Here is a 6,577-nt window from a genome sequence, read left to right on the forward strand (position 1 = left end):
TGTTGACTCAGATGCTGCTGGCTAAATGGTTTTAAACTGGCCCTCTGCATCATAATGCTCACATGCTCTTCATTGACTAGTAAACTAACCAAACATGCTGCACTGCTGACTCAGATGCTGCTGGCTAAATGGTTTTAAACTGGCCCTCTGCATCATAATGCTCACATGCTCTTCATTGACTAGTAAACTAACCAAACATGCTGCACTGCTGACTCAGATGCTGCTGGCTAAATGGTTTTAAACTGGCCCTCTGCATCATAATGCTCACATGCTCTTCATTGACTAGTAAACTAACCAAACATGCTGCACTGCTGACTCAGATGCTGCTGGCTAAATGGTTTTAAACTGGCCCTCTGCATCATAATGCTCACATGCTCTTCATTGACTAGTAAACTCACCACACGTGTTACAGAATAATAATAGTAGTCATTTTTGGTCACAGGTCCAGGAATGGCTGAAGAATTGCAACATTTACCTGGAGCTAACTCTGCAGATAGCACTGCTGGGTGTTTTTAAAAAGTCATAGTCAATTGCATAATAATATTTTTTAGAAAAAAATGTTTGACTTTAATTTACAATCTGTAGAAACTATAAGAATAGAAAGTTTCAGAACGTTTGTGAAGCATCACAGCAGAGTTGAAAAATGTCAATTAGATTGTAGCCTCCATCAATGTCTCTGCAGTATTACAGCTGATCTGCCCCCGAACAACGTACATAACCATAATAACATGCTGTTATCTTTCCAGGCCACTGCCATGTCTGTGGACTGCCTGGGTCGACATGCTGTCCTGTCAGGGTGTGTACCAGTCCTTTACCACACATTACAGCACCATCACCAGACAGTCAACATCACTGTAGCTCTGCCTCAGCCACTGTAGCTCTGCCTCAGCCACTGTAGCTCTGCCTCAGCCACTGTAGCTCTGCCTCAGCCACTGTAGCTCTGCCTCAGCCACTGTAGCTCTGCCTCAGTCAACGTCACTGTAGCTCTGCCTCAGTCAACATCACTATAGCTCTGCTATAGCTACGTCACCGTAGCTCTGCCTCAGTCACTGTAGCTCTGCCTCAGTCACCGTAGCTCTGCCTCAGTCACTATAGCTCTGCCTCAGTCACCGTAGCTCTGCCTCAGTCGACGTCACCGTAGCTCTGCCTCAGTCACCGTAGCTCTGCCTCAGTCACTGTAGCTCTGCCTCAGTCACTGTAGCTCTGCCTCAGTCACCGTAGCTCTGCCTCAGTCACCGTAGCTCTGCCTCAGTCACCGTAGCTCTGCCTCAGTCACCGTAGCTCTGCCTCAGTCACCGTAGCTCTGCCTCAGTCACCGTAGCTCTGCCTCAGTCACCGTAGCTCTGCCTCAGTCACCGTAGCTCTGCCTCAGTCACCGTAGCTCTGCCTCAGTCACCGTAGCTCTGCCTCAGTCACCGTAGCTCTGCCTCAGTCACCGTAGCTCTGCCTCAGTCACCGTAGCTCTGCCTCAGTCACCGTAGCTCTGCCTCAGTCACCGTAGCTCTGCCTATCCGGAGAGTCTGCCGATGTTGGTAATATCACAAGTCACTGCTAGTTGTGTATTTGTGGATTAATCAGATTTAAATGGGAGGTTGACATGTCAGGTGACCTATTTTCATCCAATCGTGTGTGTGCTAGTTGTGTGTTTGTGGATTAATGATGTGTGTGTCAGGTGACCTATTTTCATCCAATCGTGTGTGTGTGTGTGTGTGTGTGTGTGTGTGTGTGTGTGTGTGTGTGTGTGTGTGTGTGTGTGTGTGTGTGTGTGTGTGTGTGTGTGTGTGTGTGTGTGTGTGTGTGTGTGTGTGTGCGTTGACTTGTGTGTTTGATCTCCTCTCCTTTAGACGGAGGTTTCTGTATGTGGTGAACCTGGAGACTCCGTCTGAAGCTCCCAGGAAGATTGTCAGACCGAGCAAATGGGACGTGGGGACCGTTCAGTGGAACCCCCACAAGGCAGAGTCCCACGTCTTCGCTGCCTCTGTGAGTGTTCAAACATCAACAAAAACAGCAACAATTCATCAAATTGCGTAAAAGATTATTCTGTTGATTTACATGTACTTTTTATATTTATTAATGCCGCTCTTATCCCGAGAGTCGTTGAGCAGGCTCAGGTCTTATCCCGAGAGTCGTTGAGCAGGCTCAGGTCTTATCCCGAGAGTCGTTGAGCAGGCTCAGGTCTTATCCTGAGAGTCGTTGAGCAGGCTCAGGTCTTATCCTGAGAGTCGTTGAGCAGGCTCAGGTCTTATCCCGAGAGTCGTTGAGCAGGCTCAGGTCTTATCCCGAGAGTCGTCTTATCCAGAGAGTCGTTGAGCAGGCTCATGTCTTATCCAGAGAGTCGTTGAGCAGGCTCAGGTCTTATCCCGAGAGTCGTCTTATGAGCGTTGAGCAGGCTCAGGTCTTATCCCGAGAGTCGTTGAGCAGGCTCAGGTCTTATCCCGAGAGTCGTTGAGCAGGCTCAGGTCTTATCCCGAGAGTCGTTGAGCAGGCTCAGGTCTTATCCCGAGAGTCGTTGAGCAGGCTCAGGTCTTATCCTGAGAGTCGTTGAGCAGGCTCAGGTCTTATCCAGAGAGTCGTTGAGCAGGCTCATGTCTTATCCAGAGAGTCGTTGAGCAGGCTCAGGTCTTATCCCGAGAGTCGTTGAGCAGGCTCAGGTCTTATCCCGAGAGTCGTTGAGCAGGCTCAGGTCTTATCCGAGAGTCGTTGAGCAGGCTCAGGTCTTATCCGAGAGTCGTTGAGCAGGCTCAGGTCTTATCCCGAGAGTCGTTGAGCAGGCTCAGGTCTTATCCCGAGAGTCGTTGAGCAGGCTCAGGTCTTATCCCAGAGTCGTTGAGCAGGCTCAGGTCTTATCCAGAGAGTCGTTGAGCAGGCTCAGGTCTTATCCCAGAGAGTCGTTGAGCAGGCTCAGGTCTTATCCAGAGAGTCGTCTTATCCAGAGAGTCGTTGAGCAGGTCTCATGTCTTATCCAGAGAGTCGTTGAGCAGGCTCAGGTCTTATCCCGAGAGTCGTTGAGCAGGCTCAGGTCTTATCCCGAGAGTCGTTGAGCAGGCTCAGGTCTTATCCCGAGAGTCGTCTTATCCAGAGAGTCGTTGAGCAGGCTCAGGTCTTATCCCGAGAGTCGTTGAGCAGGCTCAGGTCTTATCCCGAGAGTCGTTGAGCAGGCTCAGGTCTTATCCCGAGAGTCGTTGAGCAGGCTCAGGTCTTATCCCGAGAGTCGTTGAGCAGGCTCAGGTCTTATCCCGAGAGTCGTTGAGAGTCGTTGAGCAGGCTCAGGTCTTATCCCGAGAGAGTCGTTGAGCAGGCTCAGGTCTTATCCAGAGAGTCGTCTTATCCAGAGAGTCGTTGAGCAGGCTCAGGTCTTATCCCGAGAGTCGTTGAGCAGGCTCAGGTCTTATCCCGAGAGTCGTTGAGCAGGCTCAGGTCTTATCCCGAGAGTCGTTGAGCAGGCTCAGGTCTTATCCCGAGAGTCGTTGAGCAGGCTCAGGTCTTATCCCGAGAGTCGTTGAGCAGGCTCAGGTCTTATCCAGAGAGTCGTCTTATCCAGAGAGTCGTTGAGCAGGCTCAGGTCTTATCCCGAGAGTCGTTGAGCAGGCTCAGGTCTTATCCAGAGAGTCGTTGAGCAGGCTCAGGTCTTATCCAGAGAGTCGTTGAGCAGTCTCAGGTCTTATCCTGAGAGTTGAGCAGGCTCAGGTCTTATCCCGAGAGTCGTTGAGCAGGCTCAGGTCTTATCCCGAGAGTCGTTGAGCAGGCTCAGGTCTTATCCAGAGAGTCGTTGAGCAGGCTCAGGTCTTATCCCGAGAGTCGTTGAGCAGGCTCAGGTCTTATCCAGAGAGTCGTCTTATCCAGAGAGTCGTTGAGCAGGCTCAGGTCTTATCCAGAGAGTCGTTGAGCAGGCTCAGGTCTTATCCAGAGAGTCGTTGAGCAGGCTCAGGTCTTATCCCGAGAGTCGTTGAGCAGGCTCAGGTCTTATCCAGAGAGTCGTCTTATCCAGAGAGTCGTTGAGCAGGCTCAGGTCATATCCCGAGAGTCGTTGAGCAGGCTCAGGTCTTATCCAGAGAGTCGTTGAGCAGGCTCAGGTCTTATCCCGAGAGTCGTTGAGCAGGCTCAGGTCTTATCCAGAGAGTCGTCTTATCCAGAGAGTCGTTGAGCAGGCTCAGGTCATATCCCGAGAGTCGTTGAGCAGGCTCAGGTCTTATCCAGAGAGTCGTTGAGCAGGCTCAGGTCTTATCCAGAGAGTCGTCTTATCCAGAGAGTCGTTGAGCAGGCTCATGTCTTATCCAGAGAGTCGTTGAGCAGGCTCAGGTCTTATCCCGAGAGTCGTTGAGCAGGCTCAGTTCTTATCCGGAGAGTCGTTGAGCAGGCTCAGGTCTTATCCCGAGAGTCGTTGAGCAGGCTCAGGTCTTATCCCGAGAGTCGTTGAGCAGGCTCAGGTCTTATCCAGAGAGTCGTTGAGCAGGCTCAGGTCTTATCCCGAGAGTCGTTGAGCAGGCTCAGGTCTTATCCAGAGTCGTTGAGCAGGCTCAGTTCTTATCCGGAGACTTAGTCAGTTTCTGAGCAGGATCCAGATCTTTGTTCAGGTCAAAACTGCATCCTGTGAGAGTGGTTCCCACATGGAACCGTAACATCCTGAGTCCTGAACAGGCCCCGTGTCTGTGACCTGTCTGAGAGGGGCTTATGCTTACAGAGTAACCAGCGAGTTGACCTGGCACAGGCGTGATGGCTGTGGGGAGGTCCACGCGACCCTGAGGGACACACACGAGTCATCAGGTAACACAGAGGAGTGTTGAGCAGGCTGGGTCCCAAATGGTCCTATCCTATGGGTCAGAGTAGTGCCTTATCCAGGGGATATGGTGCGATGTGGGACACAGCCTGATCTGTCTGGGTATGTACTGGGGTCTATGTTGCCAGGTCACTGACTGTGGTTGTATCTTACAGTGACTTGGACTGGTCCTGGTTCGAACCGGAGTATCTGGTCACCAGCTCTGTAGACACCTACATCTGTATCTGGGATACCAGAGGATATCCCCTCTATACTGTCAACACACTCTCTGTACCAGGTAGTATATCTCTATACTGTCAACACTCTCTCTGTACCAGGTAGGATATCTCTTATACTGTCAACACTACTCTCTGTACCAGGTAGGATATCCCCTCTATACTGTCAACACTACTCTCTGTACCAGGTAGGATATCCCCACTATACTGTCAACACTACTCTCTGTACCAGGTAGGATATCCCTCTATACTGTCAACAGACTCTCTGTACCAGGTAGGATATCCCTCTATACTGTCAACACTACTCTCTGTACCAGGTAGGATATCCCTCTATACTGTCAACACTACTCTCTGTACCAGGTAGGATATCTCTATACTGTCAACACTACTCTCTGTACCAGGTAGGATATCTGTCAACACTACTCTCTGTACCAGGTAGGATGTCCCTCTATACTGTCAACACTACTCTCTGTACCAGGTAGGATATCTATACTGTCAACACTACTCTCTGTACCAGGTAGGATATCTGTCAACACTACTCTCTGTACCAGGTAGGATATCCTCTATACTGTCAACACTACTCTCTGTACCAGGTAGGATATCTCTCTATACTGTCAACACTACTCTGTACCAGGTAGGATATCCCTCTATACTGTCAACACTACTCTCTGTACCAGGTAGGATATCCCTCTATACTGTCAACACTACTCTCTGTACCAGGTAGTATATCTCTCTATACTGTCAACACTACTCTCTGTACCAGGTAGGATATCCCTCTATACTGTCAACACTACTCTCTGTACCAGGTAGGATATCCCTCTATACTGTCAACACTACTCTCTGTACCAGGTAGGATATCCCTCTATACTGTCAACACTACTCTCTGTACCAGGTAGGATATCCCCTCTATACTGTCAACACTACTCTCTGTACCAGGTAGGATATCTGTCAACACTACTCTCTGTACCAGGTAGGATGTCCCTCTATACTGTCAACACTACTCTCTGTACCAGGTAGGATATCCCCACTATACTGTCAACACTACTCTCTGTACCAGGTAGGATATCTGTCAACACTACTCTCTGTACCAGGTAGGATATCCCTCTATACTGTCAACACTACTCTCTGTACCAGGTAGGATATCTCTCTATACTGTCAACACTACTCTGTACCAGGTAGGATATCCCTCTATACTGTCAACACTACTCTCTGTACCAGGTAGGATATCCCTCTATACTGTCAACACTACTCTCTGTACCAGGTAGGATATCCCTCTATACTGTCAACACTACTCTCTGTACCAGGTAGGATATCCCTCTATACTGTCAACACTACTCTCTGTACCAGGTAGGATATCCCCTCTATACTGTCAACACTACTCTCTGTACCAGGTAGGATATCTGTCAACACTACTCTCTGTACCAGGTAGGATATCCCTCTATACTGTCAACACTACTCTCTGTACCAGGTAGGATATCCCCTCTATACTGTCAACACTACTCTCTGTACCAGGTAGGATATCCCCACTATACTGTCAACACTACTCTCTGTACCAGGTAGGATATCTGTCAACACTACTCTCTGT

The 6,577-nt window shown here is 49.6% G+C and overlaps 1 pseudogene; it reads left to right on the top strand.

The window, feature by feature from the left end:
* Positions 1-6,577, top strand: part of LOC124021030 — an 84,422-nt pseudogene that overhangs the window by 889 nt on the left and 76,956 nt on the right.

Source organism: Oncorhynchus gorbuscha, unplaced genomic scaffold, assembly GCF_021184085.1.
Source record: "Oncorhynchus gorbuscha isolate QuinsamMale2020 ecotype Even-year unplaced genomic scaffold, OgorEven_v1.0 Un_scaffold_1027, whole genome shotgun sequence".
NCBI classification, from domain to species: domain Eukaryota; kingdom Metazoa; phylum Chordata; class Actinopteri; order Salmoniformes; family Salmonidae; genus Oncorhynchus; species Oncorhynchus gorbuscha.